Source organism: Hyperolius riggenbachi, chromosome 2, assembly GCF_040937935.1.
Source record: "Hyperolius riggenbachi isolate aHypRig1 chromosome 2, aHypRig1.pri, whole genome shotgun sequence".
Classification (NCBI taxonomy): Eukaryota; Metazoa; Chordata; class Amphibia; order Anura; family Hyperoliidae; genus Hyperolius; species Hyperolius riggenbachi.
The window spans coordinates 551,453,550-551,463,779 of NC_090647.1; positions in this window are offsets into that span (position 1 = coordinate 551,453,550).

Consider the following 10,230-nt stretch of genomic DNA (forward strand, 5'->3'; position numbering starts at 1 on the left):
TCCCCTCCCCCCGCATACATTACCTGCTCCGCTGGCACAACTCCCGGGTCTCCGCTCTTCTTCTCCGTCTCCGCTCTGGTCTGGTCTCCGGCATGCTTCCCTTCTTCCTGTCTGGGGTAAGTTTAAACAGTAGAGCGCCCTCTACTGTTTAAACTTCCTTCCGGGACAGGAAGAAGGGAAGCATGCCGGAGACCAGACCAGAGCGGAGACGGAGAAGAAGAGCGGAGACCCGGGAGTCGGGCCGGCGGAGCAGGTAATGTATGCGGCTCTATTGCGTCGGTCATCGGGCACTCGAACGCCTACCCGCGGGCGATCGACGGTTATTTTCCGCACGGCACGATCCACGGGATCGGACGGAATGGATCGAAATTCGGCGTGTAGCATGAACGATTGGCAGCAGATTCGATCCCAGTGATCGAATCTGCTGTCGAAACGGTGGCAAATCGGGCCAGTTTATGGCCAGCTTAACAAGACAAGACAAGACAAGACAAATAACATTTATATTGCGCTTTTCTCCTTGCGGACTCAAAGTGCCAGAGCAGAGCAGCAGCCACTAGGGCGCGCTCTATTGGCAGTAACAGTGTAAGGGAGACTTGCCAAAGGTCTCCTACTGAATTAGTGCTGGCTTACTGAACAGGCAGAGCCGAGATTCGAACCCAGGTCTCCTGTGTCAGAGGCAGAGCCCTTAACCATTACACCATCAGCCAAGCTTAAGCCTTTATCGTTACTGCAAAGCTACGTGATGCCGGTTTGCAACATTTTAATTAATTAGACCAGGGTACTGACACATCACACAGTGGGAGCCTTGTTGCATTGTGGGAAATAACAGCTGTTTACAGCTGTTTCCTACTGCCAATAAAGCAAGCAGCATCTCTTTCCACAGACATCACCTGCCAGCAGTAAAAATGACACCATGTGATAAATGTCAGAAAGTAAATCAGGGAGAGGAAACATTTTACAATGAGCAAACATTGACTAAATCATTTATACATAATTATTGTAAAAATAATTCTGCAATAAAACCAGGCCCCGGAGGCAGGGGCAACTACAAATCACATGCCCCCACCACAGCAAAACTCTGATGGGCCCCCTTAATGTTCACAACCCTTCCTTTGCCTCACCTTGGTGCCCTTCACAGCTCGGGGGCCCATCTTTGAAGGCACAGAAAACAAGTGTGGCCCTCAGGATGTCCACACCCATAACAGGTGTAGCCACAAAAACATCTGATATGAAGTATCAGAGAAAGGGTAGGTTAGTAGTTGGGGCCCTCCCACACCTCTGGGCCCCCTGCAGTCACTGGGGCTGCTCCCCTCTTAGTTACGCCCCTGACCGGTGGAACACGCTTAACTTGGGGGAGGAGACCTAAGGGAGCCAATTAGACAACCATAGTTCCGCCGCCACTGCCGCTGCACCTCAGCCCCCCTTTGAACGAGATCGTCTATCTGGTACAATCAGTAATTTCCCTCACAGTGATGGAATCTATCGGGGAAAAATTATAAGTGTGGGCACCTTACAGTATCTCACAAAGGTGAGTACATCGATCTCTCACATTTTTGTAAATATTTTATTACAGTACTATCTGAAGACCTGTATGTCTTTGGTTGTTGTCGGGTCTGACTACTTTTTCTGACCTTGACACACAGTCACTCACAGACCAAGTTTGTGAGCTTTGGGGCCCTTAGCATCAATAATGTGAGAATCGAAGCTGTTTAAATTTCCATTGAACTCAAGCAAACAAAATCAGTTAGCTGTTTGTGGCTCCGGCCCTTTGTCTGAATTTGAACTGCAGTCACTCAATGACCGATGTTAGCAGGTTTGAGGCCTCTTTCAACAGTGTAAGAATAGAATCAATTTAAATATTCCCCTTGAAAATCAATAGTTGAATTTTGATTGGCTGTTGTAGGCTGCACCCGCTTTCCTGAATACTAATCCTAGTCACCCAGTGAGCAACTGTGCCAAGTTTGAGAACCCTGCCACTAACAAAATGGTGGAAATCAATCAAAAAAATCTGATTGGCTATTTATGGCTCTGCCCCATTTTCTGAATTAGAACCCCAGCCACCCAGTGACCAATGCCAGGTTTGAGGCCTCTGCTATTAACAATAGAAAAAAGGCAGCAATTGTAATTTCCCCTTCAAAACCAATAGTTGAATGTTGATTGGCTGTTGTATACTCCACCCACTTTCCTGAAAATTAATCCTATCACCCAGTGAGAAAGTGTGCCAAGTTTGACAACCCTGCCATTAATAGTGTAAGAATGGCTTTAGTTTACATTTTCTCATGTAAAATGAAGGACTATATTCTTATTGGCTGTTTTATGCTCCGCCCACTTTCCCTAAGTATTTAACCTCGGTCACCAAGTGACCAGCTGAGTCAAGTGTGGGGACTCTGGCTTTATTACTGTGAGAATGGCAGCCTTTTACAGTTTTTCCATTGACGTGAATGGGTGAAATCTGATTGGCTGTTTGTGATACTGCCCAGATGTGCAGTAGAACATATCAGAACGTATCTACCCTGGTAGTAACACACACACACACATACACTCACACACACACACAATTTTATATATATAGATAATAATCTCGTTATAGTAAACTCTGATTTAGTAACATTTTGGGTATAGTCAGGGGCATAACAATAGGGGCTGCATGCGCCGGAGGTTCAGATCTCTAAGTGTCGAACGCTACTTCCTGTTTAAACAGGAAGTAGCGAGAGGCACTTAGACATCGAACCTCTGCGGTGGATGGAGGTATGTGTTCCTGCCACCGCCCACTGCTACGGATAATTACAGGAGGGGAGCGCGCTGAGGGGAGAGCCCGAGGTGAGGGAGGGACTGTCCCACCTTTCCACCGATGTGCGGCCATGCTGTCTTCTCATGCTGTGACCCCTCCTGCCCCCCTGCGGTGATTTTTTTTGCAGGGGGGCCCAGTGGTTTCTAGTTACACCCTTGGGTATAGTAAACTAAATATCCAGGGATTTGTTTGCTTTTAACCTATGAGATAATAAATAGCAGTCTGCACTTAGCATATGTGCTTGTGTTTTATGTCCAATGGGTGATGGTTACTGCCTTGCTTATCATTGGGATCCGGAGGTTACAACTAGACCTTTATCCTGTAACCTACAGCGAGTGACCTTAGATTGATTCCACATTGCAAAGGTAGCACCATATAATTGCAAAGGTAGCACCATATAATGCTGATTGTTCCTGTCTGGTAACTAAAGGTAGCCATACACTGGTCGATTTGCCATCAGATTCGACCAACAGACAGATCCCTATCTGATCAAATCTGATCAGAGAGGGATCGTATGGCTACCTTTACTGCAAACAGATTGTGAACCGATTTCAGCCTGAAACCATTCACAATCTGTGGTGGTGGTGGTGCTGCCGCCGCTCCCCTCCCCCCGCATACATTACCTGCTCCGCTGGCACAACTCCCGGGTCTCCGCTCTTCTTCTCCGTCTCCGCTCTGGTCTGGTCTCCGGCATGCTTCCCTTCTTCCTGTCTGGGGGAAGTTTAAACAGTAGAGCGCCCTCTACTGTTTAAACTTCCTTCCGGGACAGTAAGAAGGGAAGCATGCCGGAGACCAGACCAGAGCGGAGACGGAGAAGAAGAGCGGAGACCCGGGAGTCGCGCCGGCGGAGCAGGTAATGTATGCGGCTCTATTGCGTCGGTCGTCGGGCACTCGAACGCCTACCCGCGGGCGATCGACGGTTATTTTCCGCACGGCACGATCCACGGGATCGGACGGAATGGATCGAAATTCGGCGTGTAGCATGAACGATTGGCAGCAGATTCGATCCCAGTGATCGAATCTGCTGTCGAAACGGTGGCAAATCGGGCCAGTTTATGGCCAGCTTAAGCCTTTATTGTTACTGCAAAGCTACGTGATGCCGGTTTGCAACATTTTAATTAATTAGACCAGGGTACTGACACATCACACAGTGGGAGCCTTGTTGCATTGTGGGAAATAACAGCTGTTTACAGCTGTTTCCTACTGCCAATAAAGCAAGCAGCATCTCTTTCCACAGACATCACCTGCCAGCAGTAAAAATGACACCATGTGATAAATGTCAGAAAGTAAATCAGGGAGAGGAAACATTTTACAATGAGCAAACACTGACTAAATCATTTATACATAATTATTGTAAAAATGAAGCTCTTTTTTTTCATTACGTTATTTTTACTGGAGTTCCTCTTTAACTATTTTGTTTTCAAAATGAAGAAGAAAAAAAAAGCTGACACTGTAATGATTAAGTACCGCTATAAAATAAATATAGAAATCTGAAGAAAATGACAGAAGGCAGTTTAATCACTTTATAACGGCGTAGTTAAGGCTTGAACGCCTGAACGTTTGTTTTTTGCCATTATTACAGCCTGCGGCACTGAGTAGGGGGAGATGTATAAAACACATGATTATAAGGCCTCTGTCACAGTGAGATGTTAAAGTCACACGTTATAAAAAATTATAACGCAGACTAACGCACAGCAATACAAAGTCTGTGCGACATTCACAGTGCACACGTTGCGTTGTGTGTAACGTGTAGCAATATTTAGAAAGTGCTGCATGCTGTGCGTTTAGCAATAAATCTGCTGCATTATGTGTGTTGCACATGCTCAGTAATGTTTTTTTTTTTTCAAATGTAGCGCATGCGCCATTTTCGTTCCATCAGTATGCGACGAAAACGGCGCACCAATAGACACATAACGCAGTGCAAAATAACGTCCAATTTCATAACCTACGCGCGCTGCGTTAGGGGCACGTTGTGCGACTTTAACGTCGCATCAAACGCAATGTCCCACTGGGAAAGAGGCCTAAGTCAGAATCACCTTCTGTTTTCTGGCGATCGCTGCAGCCATTGCCGGGGTCATATCAGGATGAAGTGGTGGCCGGAGGAATGTGTTGTAAATGCATGGTCATACCTGCGTGTTTTGTTTTCTAAACAGGGTTTAACAGGATTTTTTTCATTGGCTATGTTGCTTAGGATTTCTCCTCCTCCATCCTTAGAAAACTAGATCCTGTCTATGTAGCATACAGTTGTACAGAGGAGCCAGAAGAATAAAATTGGCTAAAACGTTTAAAATGAAGGAGGCAGTGGTGGACTCACCCCTTCGAAGCAGACACAAGATGCTGTTGTTTTTTTTAACAAAAATGTGTTTATTTGCATACTCCAGACAAGTGCAACGCGTTTCATGGGTATATCCCACTTCCTCAGGCTATAAAAGGGAGCATATAACTTATGCAGGTCTATTACCAAGCTTAGCGCCTAGACAGACAGAGGCCAAAGGAGTAAATCCACCACTGCCTCCTTTATTTTAAACGTTTTAGCCAATTTTATTCTTCTGGCTCCTCTGTACAACTGTACACTAATTGCGTCCACCCTTGGTGGAGGGGATTCGGCCCTTTTTTTCTGATCTACCGAGAGCGACTTCTTAACCACTTTAGGACCGCAGTGTTCAATTCCCCTAAAGACCAGGCCATTTTTTGTTAAATTGGCCACTGCAGCTTTAAAGAGACTCTGAAGCGAGAATAAATCTCGCTTCAGATCTCATAGTTAGCAGGGGCACGTGTGCCCCTGCTAAACCGCCGCTATAGCGCCGCTAAACGGGGGTCCCTTCACCCCCAAACCCACCCCCGCAAGCGTTGGTCGCAAATTGGTTGTGTATTTTTTTCTTCCTGGAGGCAGGGCTAACGGCTGCAGCCCTGCCTCAGACGCGCATCGCCGCCTCTCCACCGCCCCTCTCAGTGAAGGAAGACTGAGAGTGGCGGGGGAGAGGCGGAGATACGCGCTGACAGACGCGCGTGGGGCAGGGCTGCGGCGGTTAGCCCTGCCCCAACCAGGAAGTGCTCCCCCGCTGCACCGAGGGGATTTGGGGGTGAAGGGACCCCCGTTAAGCCGCGTGATAGCGGCGTTTTAGCAGGGGCACACATGCCCCTGCTATCTATGAGGTCTGAAGCGAGATTTATTCTCGCTTCAGACTCTTTTTAAGGCCAAGCTGCAGGGCCGCACAACACAGAACACAAGTGATCCCCCCCCCCCCCCTTTTCTCCCCACCAACAGAGCTTCCTGTTGGTGGGGTCTGATCGCTTCCCCAATGTTCAGTTTTTTTTAATAAATATTTACTTTATTTTAATAATAAAATGTACTATTTTTTTTACCCCCTCCCCCCCTTCCTCCCCTCGCCAGCCAATTAGCGTGATCTAACAGTTTCCGAGCGGTGATCACCTTCCAAGCAGAAGATGCATGCGCTGCGCGATATCCTCCTAGCCCCTTAACCGTTCATGCCAATCGGCGTGGAGCTGTCCGTGGGCTGCCGCCGCGTTCATGCCAATTGCCGTAGAGCGGTCGGTAAAAGGTTAATCCTGAGTGGGGACAGGTCTAATCTCCCCACCTGCCTATATAGTGGTTGCCTGAATGGTCCCCCTGGTTTGTGAATATTAAAATATACTTACCTCATCACACCCACATTTCCAGTACATACTACACTATACTGGGCTCTCATTGCCTCCGTTTATATCCTGTCTATGTAGCAGTTAATTTTGGTGTAGGAGATATTTGTTTGCCATATAAAATACAAGAAATTAGCATTAGCTGTATAGTTTGGATCAGGCATTTTTAGGGGCAAACGAGGAGGGTCGTCGCCTGGGGCGAGACGCAGGCCCATGCAGAGTCGGCAGTGGAGCATAGGGGTGAACCGACTCATCTTTCTAGGATCCAGCAACCAGGACCGGCGCTACCATAGAGGCAAAGGGGGCAATTGACAGATCTTTGACAGAGCAGCATTTCACCTGTCCTAGCGGGCGTGGGTGACAGAGGAGCATTTCACCTGTCCTAGCGGGTGTGGGTGACAGAGCAGCATTTCACCTGTCCTAGCGGGCGTGGGTGACAGAGGAGCATGCCCGCTGGGACAGGTAAGTTGCTATTATGTCAAAGACATTGTGGGGCCCTGAGGACTACAGTTAAGTTGGGGGTGAGTGGGGATGGGGCACTGCTAGCTCAATGGCCCTGTGGGGAAATATGGCTGCAATAAAGGGGCCCTAATGCTGTGTTATGGTCAGGGGGGGTAGTGGGGTGTCTGTGATGGGGCCCCTGGGTTTACTTTGCCCAGGGGCCCCATTGTTACAAGAACCGGCCCTGCCACCAACATACGTGACCCCCATCTTCCTCCTAGGTGATCACTATGGTTTTATGAAAAGATATCACACCTTATGAAAGGACATCACACCGTATCAAAGATAACACAGCTTATCAAAGACATCACACCTTATCAGAGTTAACACACCTTATCAGAGTAGCATAGCAAGCACTACAAACTTATGCCTGCTAATTGGCAATGGCACTCGTCCTGCCTAGAGTCCCTGTGGGTTCGTAGCGCTCGTTATGCAACTCTGATAAGGCGTGTTAATTTTGATAAGGTGTGATATTTGAGTTTTCACGGTTTAGTGAATCAAGCCCCATGTGTGTGTGAAAACACGCACATTTTATCACAGAAGCTAATGTAATTGATAGAGAGAATGTGTGTGGTGCTTCACTGCTGTCTGTTTTTATCTGCATGGGAAAAACACATTCAAGTGTACACTAGCCAACTGTATAACATTGGTTCTCAGTTTACCTGTGCAGAAAGCGAGGTAGGGGTCCAATCCAAAGTTTCGCTGGGGGCCCAGTGATTTCTATTTACACCCTGGGCTCTGGTATCCTTTAAGGGAAACCTAAAGTAAACCAAATGTGGCCAGTTTTACTTACCTTATGCTTTTTCTAGCCCCCTGTAGACTTTCTGTGCGCTTGCAGACATTCCTCGCTGATCCATTCAGCAGCCGTGCCCCTCGAAAGCTGCATGTGTGGCCCTGTGCCTCCTCAATAGCAATCCAGTAACTGGGAGGGTTCTTTGCTTGTGCAGTTCATACAGAGGCGTATCTAGAGGGGTACAGGCATGACTTGTGCCACGGCGCCACAGCACCATGGGCACTATGACTGCCCCCTCCTTCCTTGTGCACTTCCATCATACTGAGCGATGCATCTCGGGCGTTTGTACCTACTCTTATACTGGAGGACGTCTCTCACTACCTATACTGTAGGGGGCTACTTATACTGGGGGGACACCTGTCACTTCCTATATTGGGGAGGTACTACTGGGGGTCACCTCTCACTACCTATACTGAGGGGATACTTGGGGGTGATATTTGTACTTGGGGACACCGGCCAAACCTATACGGGGAGGGGGGGTTACCTATGCTGAGGGACACCTCTCATTACCTATACTGAGGGACACCTCTCACCACTTATGCTAAAAAAAAAGCTACTTATGCTGGGGAGATATCTCTGTCAGCATATACTGGGTGGACTACCTCTAGGTACCTATACTAGTAGGGTGCTACCTTTGGTTACTTTTACTTGGGAGGCTAACTATAGCAATCTATACTGAGGGGGGGGGGGCTACTTATACTTGCAGGGGGGGGGGGGGGGGACTTATATCATTGCAAGAAGAGAAGCTGTCATATTGGTTTGATCGGGAAATGGGGGGGGGGGAGTGCAATTTCAGTGTTTGCCATAGGTGCTATATTACCCAGATACGCCCCTGAGTTCATAAAAATTGCAACTGCGCTTGTGCCAAATGGTACTGGCGACGGGAATGCGATTGAGGAAGCAAGTACCGCATATGCTCAGTAGTCCACGACTGGCTGAGTTCACCAACTTTTTGAGGTGCACAGCTGCTGAATGGACCAGTAGGGATTGTCTGCAAGGGCTCAGAACTACGACAGTCAGCTGGAAGAACCCCCAGAAAAGGTAAACTGGGCACATTAGGCTTACTTTATGCGCCCTTTAATGTGGACACTAACATTGTACCTATTCTCTGAGTATTGGCTTTTCCCCACACCCAGTCTAATATGCACTGAAGTTATAATTATTTCCTGTATAAATTACCTATAGCCACATTTGTCTTGTCTTCTGCCTCTGTACCATTCTTGTATTGTACTTTGTATGGACTGATGGTATATGCAGGACAGTGTAGCCATCTTAGCCACTAGACTCCATTTTTGTCCAAACATGCTTTCTGCTGTATTGCCATCGTATGCAAAGTAAATACATGTGCATTTAATTTGCTTTGAAGAGTGCTGTAATAACATTTGAATATCACCTAGCCAGCAGCTCTATTCATAACTTCACTGGAAATGAGGAAGCAAGACAGGTGATGTTTATCAAGCTATAGTTAAGTGCGAACACCTAGACAGGTGCAATTAAAATAAGAAAATGTCTGGTGTGTGAATACACGTAAAGTGGGTCCAAACAGGATGTCATTCCATTTGATGCAAAGGTGGAAATTTAATTATTTCCATAGATTGCTTCTCGTAGCCTGTAGCTACCATTAGGGCTATAACATGGGTGTTCTTAGGACCAGTCCGTGTAATTCTTTCGAAGGTTGCTACACTTAGGGCCAATGGTGCTCATCACGAGTAACTCGTGATCACCAGTCGTTTTTTGCGAACATCAAATACGGACTCGTGATTACATGCGGTTATTCGACTCAAAACCGCACTCAAGTTGGATATCCGTTTCGTCATCGTGATCACGAGCCAATTCGTAAGTGGGCGGAGTCAAATTTGTGATGGCTTGAATACGTGATTGGGGGTATCCGAGCACCTCTGCTTAGGGCATGTTATTGTTCACACTTTTTAGCATTGTTGTCCGTCATGGCTAGGGATGGTCGGAAATTCCAACTTCCGATTCCGCTAGGGATGGTCGGAATGCCAATTTCCGATTCCGCGGTAAATCCGCATTCCGCCATTGCCAAATTACCGATTCCGCCTTCCGCTATCAATTTCCGCATTCCAATGTGGAATTTCCGCCGGAAATCGCGTAAATTCCGCCCGACTTTAACATCGATTTTCTCAAAAACTATAAGGTCTTTTTGAAAACTTTTTTTGCATCTTGTTCAGAAGATTCTGTTTAATAAACCCTGAAAATTTGGTGTTTCTAGGACTTACGGGGGCTTTGCTATTAACCGCTAAAGTCGGCGGATTTTTACTGTAATATAAATGCAGAAAATTGGCAGATGCAGATTTTCTGCATTTTATATTACAGTAAAAATCCGCCGATTTTAGCGGTTAATAGAAAAGCCCCCGTAAGTCCTAGAAACACCAAATTTTTAGGGTTTATTAAACAGAATCTTGTGAACAAGATGCAAAAAAAGTTTTCAAAAAGACCTTATCGTTTTTGAGAAAATCGATGTTAA